The following is a 15403-nucleotide window of genomic DNA, read 5'->3' as shown; positions in this document are numbered from 1 at the left end:
CCCACTGAGCCACACTGCAGGGTGCCCGGAGCTCAGCCCCACCCCTGCCCACCCCTGCCCACAGTGGACCTCAGTGGAACCCGAGTCTCCATCTGGGAGAACACCCTACTGAATCTGGCGTTCAGTACTGAAGGTCGGTGCTATTGGCTCCACACCAGTTCTCCAAAGCCATGAACAAGGTAAGCCTCAGAGTGGGGACGAGTGGGAAACCCACGTCCCAGATCATTTTCAGGAGGGCAAGGAGGGAGAAAGTTCTCCAGGGCTTGGCAGGGAGGAGAGTACTATGGCCTGGATACGGCTGGCGTGTATCCTCCCCCTGTTCCTGTGCTGGAGGCTTGGTGCCCAGTGCGGCACTGTTGAGGCACTGAGCAGGAGCTCAGTGAGTGGTGATTAGGTCATGGGACGCTGTCCTGGGAAGAGATTAGCGCAATTCTCAGGAGACTCCTGATGAGTCCCCTCACTATAAAAGAGCAAGCTGAGCCCTTTCCCCCGGCTCTGGCTTCCTGAGGCACCATGTGGTTTCTCCTCCTTGCATGGGCTCCTGCCATGATGTCTTCCACCACCAGAAGGCCCTCACCAGAGCCAAGCCAATGCTGGCTGGCTCCATGCCCTTGAACCTCCAGATCTGTGAACTCAGTAAACCCCTTTTCTTCAGGAGATGTTCAGTTCAGCCTGAGTAATACCTTATGGTAATAGGAAGTAGGCAAATATAGGGAGTAGAACTTAAATTAGAAGGATTCAAATGCTGGCCCTATTAGACGTATAAAACAATGGTTGATGTTTCGGCAGGGAAACCTACGTCACAAAGATTGATACCGCTGTGAGTACAAGGCCAGTCCCTGTGAGTAGCCCTCACACAGTGGTTGCTCCAGGGCAAGTGGCACCATGCTGGGACCCTTTATCAATGAGGAAGAAGAGAACAGAGTCACTGGGAAAGATTCAAGAGGAGATTCAGCTTCCAGCTCCAAGTCCTAGGAGGAGGCACTTGCAGGAGATCCCTCGGGCACCCTGTGTTGTGTTGCTTGCTGCTGGAAGGCAGAGGAGACCCCGGTGTAATGTTGCACACGGCCCCAGTGGACATGGCTGGGAAGAAATCAGGGGAGGGGTGCATAGCTGCTCACGGGTAGTGAGAGAGCCAAGGAGAGAGCAGCCGGCTGGGGCTGTCTTGGAAACTCCGTCAGACTCGGCCTAAGGGTCTGAGTCCAGTCACCAGGCGCCAGAGAAGATACAAGGCTTCTGCCAGCAGCCACCCTGCTGGAGCCACCCTCATGTGTGGACTGAGGCAGAGACAGCCAAACACTGCTTGCAATGCACACAGCCCTGCGCCCCGCATGGGCTGCCCTCAGAGTGGGGCTCAGTGGGCGTGGCTTGCTAACCCAGCATTTCCCACCTCCACCAGTCAGCTCTGGGTGGGCGTCTGGCGTCGCACATTTTGTGGTTTCTGTTTTCACCAAATAAGCCTGCACTTTGGGCAAACCCCTCAAGAAACAGCCCCAAGGACTCAATGTTTTCTTTTCTTTTTAAAGATTTGTTTATTTATTTGAAAGGGTTACACAGAGAGAGAAGGAGAGGCAGAGAGAGAGAGAGAGAGAGAGGTCTTCCATCTGCTGGTTCACTCCCCAGTTGACTGCAATGGCGGGAACTGGGCCAATTCGAAGCCAGGAACCAGGAGCTTCCTCCAGGTCTCCCATGTGGGTGCGGTGTCCTAAGGACTTGGGCCATTTTCCACTGCTTTCCCAGGCCACATCAGAAAGCTGGATCAGAAGTGGAACAGCTGGGTCTCGAACCAGCGTCCATATGGGATGCCAGAAGTGCAGGTGGCGGCTTCACCCACCATGCCACAGCGTCGGCCCCCTCAATGCTTTGTTTTCCAAAGGGAAATAAGACTGTGTGTGTTTCCTTTTCTAGGGCTCTTGGAGATTGAAAAATACCAGCCACGTTGTCAAAGGATCTGCAGAAGGGAGCGTGGTGGGAATCTCTGGAGAACCCACCAGAGCGCCCAAACGACCATAAAGCCACTAAAGCCTTCCTTTTGTCCTCTCCCCTCGCTGCCTGCTCTCATTTTGCTGCTCACATCTCTCCCTCTGCCAGCTCCGGGGACATCCTACTTATGGCTCCACCCGGGCCAAGGGGCGGGGGTGGGTGGTAGAGGATTTAACATTAAATCTAGTGCAGAATTATGATTAATATTTTTAAAGATTTATTTATTTGTTTGTTTGAAAGGCAGAGCGACAGAGAGGGAAAGACAGAGAAAGAGAAGATCTTCCATCCACTGATTCATTCTCCCAAATCCGGGCCACACCAAAGCCAGGAGCCAAGAACTCCATCCCTGTCTCCCACATGGGTGGCAGGAGCCCAGGCACTTGGGCCATCACTGTGGCTTTCCCAGGCACGTTAGTAGGGACTAGATTGGAAATTGAACCGTCATTCCAACATGGGATGCAGGTGTTGCAAGCAGCTGTTTAACCCACGGCACCACAATGCTAGCGCCAAGTGATTAGTATCTTTAACAAGACATTGCAGTTTCAAAAGTGAGGCGCTGTGGTGCAGCGGGTTAAAGCCCTGGCCTGAAGCACCAGCATCCCATATAGGCGCTGGTTCGAGTCCCTGCTACTCCTCTTCTGATCCAGCTCTCTGTTATGGCCTGGGAAAACAGTAGAGGATGGCCCAAGTCCTTGGGCCCCTGCACCCACGTGGGAGACCCGGAAGAAGCTCCTGGCTCCTGGTTTCAGATCAGCCCAGCTCTGGACACTGCAGCCAACTGTGGAGTGAATCAGCAGATGCAAGACCTCTCCATCTCTATCTCTCTCTGTAACTCTGTCTTTCAAATAAATAAAATAAATCTTTAGATAAAAAAGTGAGGCTGTTAGGTACCTAACGTGTTGGTAAGATGTGCGTGATAAATTTCTTCCTAGAGCAGGCAACATTGCCCTCAGTGAATAAAGGGGCAAAGAGATAATGCAAAAAATATTAAGTGGCATTTCAATCATGCACTGAACTATATGCAGTCCAAGTACAGAATACAGAGGCTGGGAGGGGTCATGTTATGTGTCAGCTTGCCTGGGCTAAGAGATGCCCAGATAGCTGATAAGACATTGTTTCTGGGTGTGTCTATGAAGGTGTTTCCAGAAGCGATTAGCATTGCAGGTGGTAGACTAAGAAGATCCAACCTCACTGACACACGTGGGCATCATCCAACCCATGACGGTCCCCAGCGGAACAAAAAGGCAGAGGAAGGGCAAACTTGCTCTCTGTCTTCCTGAGCTAGAGCCTCCATCTCCTGTCCTTGAACTTGAACTTCATCTTCACGGTTTCTCGGGCCTTTCGGGCTCAGCCTGAATTACACCTCCAGCTTTCTTGGTTCTCCAGATTACAGACAGCTGGCTGTAGGACTCCTTGGTCTCTATAGTTGCATGGGGCAATTTTCCTAATACACCTCCTCATATGTAGATGACGGGTAGGTAGGCAGATGGATCCTAGCTAGCCAGCTAGACAGACCATAGACCAACACTACTGGCTCTGTATTTCTAAAGGGGATCTTGAAGTGCTTACTGTGTACCAGGCATTTCCGCTGCATTGCCTCACATCATTCTCAGAACAACCACCCTGAGAACCAAGTGTTGTTATCTTCACAGCCAAGGAAGCCGAAACTCAAAGTGGTTAAGGAACCTTCCAGATGACACATAATTGCAAGCGGAGAAGCCGAGGTTGGAGGTTGGAGCACGTCTCTAATTCCAGAGCGCTTGCTCTTCATCGTCCCAAGTTCAACACCATCCTTTCGGACTATGGGTTCACCACAGATTCCAAAACGTGGGTGTGGGAATCAGGGGGCACGCCTGTGTTTGTTTGCGTTTGGCTAAATTTCTTGATGATGTAGACATTCTGAACTCTGTGGTTAGGGTGCAAGAACAGGCCCAAGGTATGGTCCAAGAGAAGAGTTGGACCTTCGACCCCCACCAGTGCCAAGACACCAACCTAGACAGGGCATTCCCCACCCAGGCAACACGGACACCGGGGGCTCTCAGCTCCAGCCAGGGACAGCATTGTGGACCATGAAAGGTGTTCCTTTTATTTTTCTTTACCACATACTTTGCAGTCGCAACTGTACTTTCAAGACAGTGTCAGATTGGTGGAGTTGGTCAGGGGCCAAGACAAATGTTTGATGTTTGTTTTTAAACCAGGCCTCCTGGGCTAAGAACTCAGCAAGGGAAAAACCCTCCTCCACAGACACTCATGGGCCCAGCTAGAGAGCTCCTTGGATGGAGCGAGACTTGGGGCTGCAGACTAAGTCGGGCACACGTTCAGATAAGCTGGTCAGAACTTTCCAGCAAGTCCAAGTTCCATGAGGTGGGCAGATGGAACTGACCCCTTCCAGAGAAAACGGCTGTCTGGGTTTGGAGACTGGAAAAGAGAGAGAGATGGCCCTGAATTCCTCAGCCCAACAGGGCTTTCTTAGCATTGTCCCCTGGCACGAGGCAGACTCAGGTGCATCCTCATGGGCACCAGTGATCACAGCAAGTAGGATGACGGCCAAACCACATAGCTACTTCAGTCAACAGCCCACCCACCAGACAGCAGCCTGCCAGGCCTTCCAGACAGCACAGCACAGTAGTTACAACCTTGGGTTTTGAGTCAGGTGCGAGTCCAGAGCCCAGCCCTGCCCTCACCACCTATACAAACCTTGGAAACCACTCACAACAGCCCACTCTCCTGATGTGTCAATTCAAGATAACAGCAGTGCCTATAAAAATGGTGCTTGTGACAATTATATGGGATGACACTGGTAAAGCAGCCTGCACAGTTCCTGGCTACAAAGTCATACCAGGGAGTATTAAATTAACAAATTGCAAAAGTTGATCCTCTCCAGGATCTCAATCCCCGATTTAGACTAGTAGCAGCACTTGTGAGGGTTCAGGAGGAGAGCTGAATTTTCACCCCAGGAAATGGACTAGATATATGCCCCTATTCCTCTCACTAAGTATAGCCAGAATCCCTGAACAGTGGAAAGAAGGCAGAACATCTAATGCTTTGGGGACCCAAGGACAACACAGCAGCAAACTCCCTGGAACTGAAAACGACCAACAGACAAAAAGACAGGCAAACCCCCGGCAAAGGCCTGCCCTGTAAGACAGAAAGCTTTCAGACAGTGACTGCCCTCCTCCAGCCAAACGTCACAGAAAAGGGTATGACCCTTGCACCAGCGAGAGCTGCCCCACCACCCTCGGGGCTGACATGGACCCCCACGGCTGCAGGGCTGTTGTAGGAGGCCCAGTGGGGGCTGGAATTTTCATCCTCCTTGGGCAGATACACACACTCTCCCTGGTGGTGTATGGCCCTCCCCTGTTGACGTGGTATCAAAGGGAAGAACAGCTCAAACAAAATGGTCAAATAGAGAGAGACTTATGATACTCAAAATGTACAGGTTTCTGTTGAAAACGCACCCAGCATGTCAAAAAACAGGAAAATAGCTTGAATGAAAAGAGAAAATCTGTAGACACTAACACCAATGGTGCAGAGATTCTAGAATTATCTGACAGGGGTTGTAAAGTAACCATCATGAAAATGTTTCAATGACCAATTTATGAACACGCTTTCAACAAATGAAAAAAATAAAGAAAGAAGCAGAGAGTCTAAGCAAAGAAAAGGATACAGAGCCAAATGGAAACTTTAAAACTGAAAAATGCAGTAACTCAGTGGATGAGCTCAATAGCAATTAGAGAGGACACAGAAAACAGTCAGTGTAGAAGAAGATAAAACAATAGAGACTATGCAAGATTAACAACAGATTAAAAAAAAAAAAAAAACAGACAGAAGGTTAGGGACTTGTGGGATTGTAGCAACAACGAAGACTAACATTCCATCTAGCAAAGTGCCAAAGGGAGAAAGGAGACAGATGGCAGGACTAGAAAAGAACTGAAGAAATCATGGATGAAAACTTCCCACATTTAGCAAAAGACAGAAACACACATACTTAAGTGCCTGAGCGAATCGAATAAACACAAAGCTATCCACACTAACACATCATAGAAAAATTTCTAAAAACACGGAAGTTTCACTAGACAGAAACGACACTTTGTGTAAGGGGAAAACAATTTGACAGTGGACTTCTCACCAGATATCATGAAAACAATGAGTAAGCGGCAATACATTTTTCAAGTGCTGAAAGAAAAGAATTATCATCCCAGAATTTTATAGCCAATAAAAATATCCTCTTAAAATGAAGGGAAAATTAAGACATCCTAGGGTGAAAGTCAGAGTTTGTCACCAACAAGCCTATCATAAAATAATATCTGAAGGAAATTCTCCAAGCAGAAAGGAAATGATAAAGAAATCTTGCATCACAATGAAGGAAAAGCAGTAAACAGAGTAAAAAGTTGAGAAATACAACGTAGGATCTTTTCCTGTCGACTTTCGTAAACAATGTTTGATGGTTGAAGCAAAAATTTTAATACTATATAATCCTAAATTTATGTAAGAAAATACTCAGCACAATTATATTAAAATGAATCAAGTGGTTTTTTTAAATATTCAGATATTATTTTATGATAGGCTTGCTGGTGACAAACTCTGACTTTCACCCTAGGATGTCTTAATTTTCCCTTCATTTTAAGAGGATATTTTTATTGGCTATAAAATTCTGGGATGATTTATTTATTTTACTTGAAAGTCACAGTTACGCAGAGAGAGAGGGAGAGGCAGAGAAAGAGAGAGAGAGGTCTTCCATGCGCTGTTTCACTCCCTAGTTGGCCGCAACGGCCAGAGCTGCACTGATCCGAAACCAGGAGCCAGGAGCTTCTTCCGGGTCTCCCATGCAGGTGCAGGGGCCCAAGGACTTGGGCCATCTTCTAACTGCTTTCCCAGGCCATAGCAGAAAGCTTGATTGGAAGTGGAGCAGCCAGGTCTCGAACCAGTGCCCATATGAGATGCCAGCACTGCAGGCAGTGGCTTTACCCGCTATGCCACAGTGCCGGCCCCGATGAATGGAGTGTTAAGGGAGGTAAAGTTTCCTCACTCAACTGGACAAGGAATCACATCAGTACACCAAGTTTGTGTGTATAGCACGCAATGCCAGAGCAACCTCTAAGAATGCTGTACTAAGAATTATACTCCAAAGCATTATGGTTGAATCAGAATGGAATTCTAAAATATTGTTCAGGTAATCCACAAGAAGGCAGATAAGAGAAAAATAATTTTTAAAAAAATGGCCAATTAAACTGGACTATATCAATAACTACAGTAAATGTAAATTTTTAAACATACAGTGAAAAAAACAGATATTGGCAAAATGGATTTAAAATATGACCCAACTGTATCTGTTTATACATCCTGTTAAATACAGGATAGGCAGATTTTAAATAGAAGGATGGGAAAAGATACATCTTGCAAACATCAATCAAAAGCAAGCAAAAGTGGGTATTTTACCATCAGATAAAGTAGACATTTGAGCAAAAAAAAAAAACAAAAGTCTATTATAGAGATTGAGGGACATTATATAAAGAAAGAGAGTTAATCCACCAAGGCATATAGCAATTCTAAATACGAATGCACCGAACAACAGAGCTGCAAAATATGTGAAGAAAAAGCTGGTAGAATAGAAAGAACAAGTATAAAAATTCAAAATTATAGTTGGGGACATCAATAACCCTCTCTCAACAGTTAAAATGACATGGACACTACAATCTAACTGACATTTGTAGAACACCCCACTCAACCAAAGCAGAATACACATTCTTTACAATTGTCCACAGAACATATGGCAAGATATCCTGGGCAATAAAACAAACCTCGGCAAATTTTTAAACATTGAAATCATATAGACTGTTTTCTCCAACCATAACAGAATCAAACTAAAGCTCAATAATAGAAATATAATAGAAAATGCTCATAAAAATATAATCCTAAACAATCCATAGACCAACGAGGAAGTCTCAAAAGAAAGCAGATAAAGACATTGAACTGAAGGAAAATAAAAGCGCAGTAAATTAAAGCAGTGCTTCGAGGGAAATTTATAAAACTAAATTAGATATTAGAAAAAAGTACGTCTTGGATCAATAAACTAAGTTCCTGTGTCAAGAATCTAGAAAAAGAAGAGTGAAAGAATCCCCAAGGAGAAAAAGAAAGAAAATAATGAAGAACAGATATCAGTGAAATTAAAAAGTGAAAAATAATAAAGTCAATGAAATGAAAACTGGTTGTTTATAAAGATCAATAAAATAACAATTTTTTGAAAGATTTATTTATTTATTTGAAAGGCAAAATTTCACAGAGAGAGAAGGTGAGGCAGAGAGAAAGAGAGAGGTCTTCCATACACTGGTTCACTCCCCAGTTGGCCCCAATGGCCGGAGTTTAGCTGATCCAAAGCCAGGAGCCAGGAGCTTCTTCCAGGTCTCCCACGTGGGTACAGGGGCCCAAGGCCTTAGGCCATCTTCCACTGCTTTCCCAGGCCATAGCAGAGAGCTGGATTGGAAGTGGAGCAGCCAGGACAAGAATCGGTGCCCATATAGGATGCTGGCACCACAGGCAGCAGCTTTACCCACTACTCCACAGCGCCAGCCCCAAACACAAACTTTTTTATAAAAAGATTGATATATGGGTCTTGCACTGTGGCTCAGCCAGTTAAGCTGCCACCTGCAACTCCAGCATCCCATATGAGCACTGGTTCAAGTCCCAGCTGTTCCACTTCTGATCTAGCTCCCTACTAATGAGCTTGGGAAAGCAGCACATGATGGCCAAGTCTTTGGTCCCCTGCTACCCATATGGAAGACTCTGATGGAGTTTCAGGTTCCTGGCTTCAACCTGGCCAGGCTTGACTGTTGCAGACATTTGGGGAGTGAACCAGCAGATGGAAGATCTCCCCCTCTCTCTGTAACTCTGCCTTTCAAATAAACAAAACCTTTTTGTAAGAAAGACTGATACAGAAGGAGAAAAGATATGAATTAAGAATAGAAAGAATGAGACAGAAGATTCATTACAGCCTTAACAGATATATAAAAAAAGAAAATACTATAGAGAAGTCTGTTTATATAAATCTAACAATTGAGATGAAATAGGCCAATTCCTTAAAAAAGGTCACAAAATCACCACAACTCACTCAATAAAAAATAAGTAGTTTGAACAATCCTATAACTATTAAAACTATTAATTTGGGGGTTTTAAAATTCTAAAAAATGAAATCTTCAGGTAAAGGTGGTTTTATGGGAGATTTTTACCAAACATTTAAAAAAGAATTAACAGTAATTCTTTTTTTAATTGTTCCAGAACCATTTTTTAAAAGATTTTATTTATTTATTTATTTATTTATTTGAGAGGTAGAGCTATAGAGAGAAAGAGAGAAACAGAGACAGAAAGAAAAGTCTTCCATTCGCTGATTCACTTCCCAGATGGGCCCATGGCCAGAGCTGGGTTGATCTGAAGCCAGGAGCCAGGAGCTTCTTCCAGGTCTCCCATGTGGGTGCAGGGCCAAAGCAGTTCGGCCATCTCCTGCTGCTTTCCCAAGTCATTAGTAGAGAGCTGGATCTGAAGAGGAGCAGCCGGGACTCAAACCAATGCCCATATGGGATGCAGACACTGGAGGCAGAAGTTTAACCCACTGTGCCACAGAGCCACCCGCCCAACACTAATTCTGTGTAATCTCTCCCAGAGAAACAGAAAATACTTCTCAATTCACTTAATAAAATAACCTTACTTGATGTGGAAACCATGAAAATATAGTACAGAAAAAAATCACATACATCTCTCTCATGATATTTATACTGAAATCCTTAACAAAATATTCACAAACAGACTTCAGCAATACGTAAAATAGATACACATGACCGAGTAGGGTTTATTTCAGCTACATAAAGCTGATTGAATTCACAGTCAACCGATGACATCTGCCATGTTAACAGGCTAAAGAATAAAAAATTCTTGGTCGTATCAGTCAATACAAAAGGAAAAGCATTTGGCAAAACTCCATTATACAATCATGATAAAAACTCTCAGAAAATAAGGAAGAGTGATAAACTTCTTCAACTTAACAGAGAACATCTACAAAAAGCCTACGGCTAACTCACACATAATGGTGAAGAATTAACCCTACCTACCCCATCCTGCCAATCCAGGAGGAAGATAGGCGTGTACACTACTCCTACCCAACACACTATTGAAAATTCTAGCCAATGCGATGAGACAGGAACAGGAAATAAAAAGCAGACAGGTACAGAATGAAGAAATAAAACTATTTGCAGATGACATTATTATATACATTGAAAATTACAAGTAACCTATGTTTTAAAATTTTCTATAATTAATGAATAAAGTCAGGTTACAATTTTTTTATATTTCCATATACAGTAATGAGTACCTAGATACCAAAAGTGAAGAAAAAAATGTTATTTACAAGAGCTGGAAAAAAATTATTAGGTCTAAATATAACAAAGGGGCTGGCGCTGTGGTGCAGTGGGTTAAAGCCCTGGCCTGAAGCACCGGCATCCCATATGGGCACTGGTTCGAGTCCTGGCTGCTCCACTTCCCATCCAGTTCTCTGCTATGGCCTGGGAAAGCAGTAGAAGATGGCCCAAGTCCTTGGGCCCCTGCACCCACGTGGGAGACCCAGAAGATCCTGGCTCCTGACTTTGGATCGGCGCAGCTCCAGTTGTTGCGGCCATCTCGGGGGTGAACCAGCAGATGAAGACCTGTCTCTCTGTCTCTACCTCTTTCTGTAACTCCATCTTTCAAATAAATAAAATAAATCTCTAAAATAAATAAATATAACAAAATATATATAGTTTTTGTGCTAAAAGCTACAAAATGTTGGAAGGAAAATTACCTAAGTAAATGAAGAGATATACCATGCTCAACGATTGTAAGATATATTGTAAATATATTAACTCACTTCGAATTTATATGAAGTTTTAACATAATTCTCATCAAAATACTGTTAAGCATTTTTGTGGATACCAGCAAGATGATTCTAAAGCTTATTGGAAAGGCAAAGGAAGTAGAATAGCTAAAACAAATTTTTAAAAATAAAAACAATAAGAGGAAATCATCTACTCAGTGTCAGAATGTATTATATCGCTACAATAGTAAATGCTGTGTGGTACTGGCAGAATAAAAAGCACAGGAAAAATAATTGCAAGCTATACTAAAAGGCAAAAAGCACAACTTGAAAAGACAATGCAAGCGCTAACATTGAGGCTCAGAGTTGAAGGCTCTGATTGCAACACCAGCATCCCATAGCAGAACGCCGAGTCCTGGTTTCTGTACTTCTTGTCCAGTGCCCCCCCAATGCACCTGGGAAAGCAGCAGAAGACCCAAGCACTCGGGCCCCTATCGTATGTGAGACCTAAATGGAGTTCCTGGCTTTTGGCTTCAGCCTGGCACAACCCTGGCTCCTGTGGCCATTTAGGGTTTGAACCAGTGCATGAAAGGTGTGCGTGTGTGTGTATGTGTGTGTGTGTGTTTGTGTCCCTTGCTCTCTGTTGTTCTGCCTTGCAAATAAATAATAGATAAAAACTTTAAAAAAAAAATAAAAGATAGAGCAAGCATCAGAACCAGACCCAGATGTGCCAAGGATGTTGGAATTATCAGACCAACAATTTGAAACACTTATCGTTTCTATATTACTTTTCTAATGGATAGACAGGATAAACAACATATGTATAATGTAAACAGAGATAAAGATTCTAAGAACGAATTTTAAATGCTAAAAATCAAAAATAACAGAAATGAGAAGTATCAGTGATGGGCTCATTAACAGGCTCAACATGGCTGGAGAAACAGTCTCTGAGCTTGACAATATCTCAAAAGAAACATCCAAAACTGAAAAGCGAACAGAAGACTAAAGAAAAAGGCACCATCCAGAATGGTGAGTCAACAAAAATTGTAGCATATGTGCACTGGGACACCAGACAGAGAAGAAAAAGAGAACAGAAATAATCAGAGGGATAACTGAGAAGTTCCCCAAACTAATGACAAAACCACAGGTCCGTGAAGCTTAGAGGACATTGATGAGGATAAAACTACACCCAGGGCTATCATGTTCCAACTGCAGAATATCAAGGAGGAAAAACCTGTCTATAAAAGAGCAAAGGTAAGGATTGTAAGCCCCCACTTCTCCTTAGAAACCATGCAAGGAAGAAGGGTGCACAGTGGGATAAAGCATTGAGAGAAATAAGCGCCAATGTACAACACTGTACACTGTTATAGTGCTAGCCGGCGCCGCGACTCACTAGGCTAATCCTCCGCCTGCGGTGCCGGCACACAGGGTTCTAGTCCCGGTCGGGGCGCCAGATTCTGTCCCAGTTGCCCCTCTTCCAGGCCAGCTCTCTGCTGTGGCCAGGGAGTGCAGTGGAGGATGGCCCAAGTGCTTGGGCCCTGCACCCCATGGGAGACCAGGAGAAGCACCTGGCTCCTGCCATCGGATCAGCGCAGTGTGCCAGCCGCAGCAGCCATTGGAGGGTGAACCAACGGCAAAGGAAGACCTTTCTCTCTCTCTGTCCACTCTGCCTGTAAAAAAAAAAAAAAAAAAAAAAAAAAAAGCAAGTGCTTGGCCCAGCCAGCCGTTAATTCACCACCTGGACATCTGCATGCCGTAGCCAACCAAGTGCCCGGTCAAGTCCTGCCCCTGCTTCCTTTCCAGCCTCCAGCTGAAGTGCAGATCTGGATTGTGTTCCCAGTTCCCACTTCAGCCCCACCATTGCAGGCCTTTGGGAAGTGAATCAGGGAGTAGGAGTGCGCTCTCTCGCTCTATCTCTCTCTCTCTCTCTTACCTCCACCCCTCCCATCTCTCAAATAGATTAAAATACAAAAGTCAGTTAAAGAAGAGTAGATCAAAGAACAAGAGCATGGGGCTCTTGGGGAGAGGAAGGGAGGGGAGGGGAGGGAAGGGGAGGGGAGGGGAGGGAAGGGGAGGGGAGGGGAGGGAAGAAAGAGTATTCCAACTGTGAACGAAGAACTAAAATTGTTTCTGCTCACAGATAAAGTAGAAAACCCAAAAGAGTTAACCAAAAACACTCCTGGAACTAATAAGTGATTATGGTAGGTTGCAGGGTATACAAAAGTTGATCGCTTTCCTATATACTAACAATAAGCAAGAGAAATTTGAAATTAAAAACCCAATACCATTTATATTAGCATCCAAAGTAACAAAATACCCAGCTATTAATCTAAAAATATGCATAACAGCCATCGGAAGAAAATTATAAAACTTTGATGAAAAGCATCAAAGAATTAAATAAATAGTTATCCATGTTCATGGATAAAAAGACTCAAAATTGTCAGGATTTCAGTTCTTCCTAACTTGAACTTAGATTCGGCACAATACTAGTTTATAAAAACTCCAGCAAGCTATCTTGTAGATATCAACAGACATATTCTAAAGTTTATATGGAGAAACAAAGACCCAGAATAGCCAACCCAATATTGAAAGAGAAGAACAAAGTCAGAGGACTGACTACATACCTTCACTAAAAAGCTCTAATAATAAGATAGTGTGAATCTGATGAAAAATAGACAAATAGATCATTGAGACAGAATAGAGAGCCAAGAAATAGACTCACAAATATACCCAAGTTCTCTTTGGCAACACAGGAAAGGCAGTACAATGGAACAAAACATTCTTTGTAATAAATGATACTGGACCAGCTGGCCATCCACATACAAAAGAGTAAATAGCAAAGAATCTAGATGCAGACTTGGTGTCCTTGATAGAATTAACTCAAAATCATTTCTCTCTGTCTCTCTCTCTCACTGTCCACTCTGCCTGTCCAAAAAAAAAAAAAACTCAAAATCAGTCCCAGATCTAGGAGTAAAATGCAAAACCAGTCCCCAACAGTACATAGGAGGAAAGCTAGGTGGCCTTTGGTAGGATGATGACTTTTTATTTTGTTCTAAAGGGGTTTTTTTTACTTATTTGAAAGACAGAGTGATGGAGAGAGAGGGGAAAGAGATCTTCCACTTGCTGGTTCACTCCCCAAACGCCTGCCACAGCCAGCACGCAGCCAGGCCGCAGCCAGGAGTCTGGAACCCCACCCAGGTCTCCCTTGTGTGCAACAGGCACCCAAACATTGGGCCACCTTCTGCATCTTTCCCAGACACACTAGCTGACAGCTGGATCAGAAGCAGAGCAGCCAGGACTCAAACCAGTGCTTCAATAAGTGATACCAGCATCACAAGTGGCGGCCTAACCAGCTGTGCCATGACGCTGGCCTTGGAGACGGCTTTTTAGGCACAATACCAACAGCACGATCATTGAAAGAAATAACTGATAAGCTGGACTTCACTAAAACTAAAAACTTCTTGTTCTGTGAAGCATACTGTCAAGAAAATGAGAAGTCAAAGACTGGGAGAAGTATTTGAAAAATAGATATATAAGATGGAGGACTGTGACCCAAATATACAAAGAACCCTTAAAATACAGTATTAAAGGGGCGAGTGCTGTAGTGTAGCGGGTAAAGCCGCCGCCTGCCGCACCGGCATCCCATATGGGCTCCAGTTCGAATCCCGGCTGTTTCACTTCTGATCCAGCTCTCTGCTATGGCCTGGGAAAGCAGTAGAAGATGCCCCAAATCCTTGGGCCCTGGCAGCCCTGTGGGAGACCTGGAAGAAGCTCCTGGCTCCTGGCTTCGGATCAGCGCAACTCCAGCCATTGCAGCCATCTGGAGAGTGAACCAGCGGATGGAAGACCTCTCTCTCTCTTTCTGCCTCTGCTCTCTGTAACTCTGCCTTTCAATTAAATAAATAAATTGTTTTTAAAAAATACAATATTAAGAAAATGAAAAACCTGATAAAAATAGCCAAAGGCCTGAAAGGACACTTCACCACTTAAAATATAGATAGCAAATAAGCATGTGAAAAAGTGCTACACAGCATACATCATCAGAGAAACACAAACACAAGAGGGAGATACCGCTACACCCCTGTTAGAATGGCAAATGAAACACTGACAACACCAAATGTCGGCCAGCCCTCACTGGTTCTTCAACCCTTCCTTAAAATAGCAGAGATACTTCAGTGATTCCCATAGTTTCTCCATTTGACCTTAAGTTAGCTCAATATAATTTTTGTCCTTTACAAACAAAAAAGTACCACTCAGGCCCAGCGTTGTCGTATAGCAAAGTTAAGCCACCACCTGCAAGGCTGGCATCCTCTATGGGTGCCAGTTAGAGTCCCAGCAGCTCCACTTCCAATCCAGCTCCCTGCTAACGTGCCTAGGAAAGCAGCAGAAGATGCTCTCCTCTCTCTGTGTGCAATCTGACTTTCAAATAAATAAATACATGTTTTAAAAAAGATGTATTTATTTATTTGAAAGGCAGAGTTACAGAGAGGCAGAGAGAGAGAGATCTTCCATCCGCTGATTCACTCCCCAGTTGGCCGCAATGACTGGAGCTGCACCAATCTGAAGCCAGGAGCCAGGAGT

The sequence above is a fragment of the Oryctolagus cuniculus genome, chromosome 1, assembly GCF_051225735.1.
Source record: "Oryctolagus cuniculus isolate XC-2025 breed Fujian yellow rabbit chromosome 1, ASM5122573v1, whole genome shotgun sequence".
Lineage (NCBI taxonomy): Eukaryota > Metazoa > Chordata > Mammalia > Lagomorpha > Leporidae > Oryctolagus > Oryctolagus cuniculus.
This window is presented reverse-complemented; position numbering follows the sequence as displayed.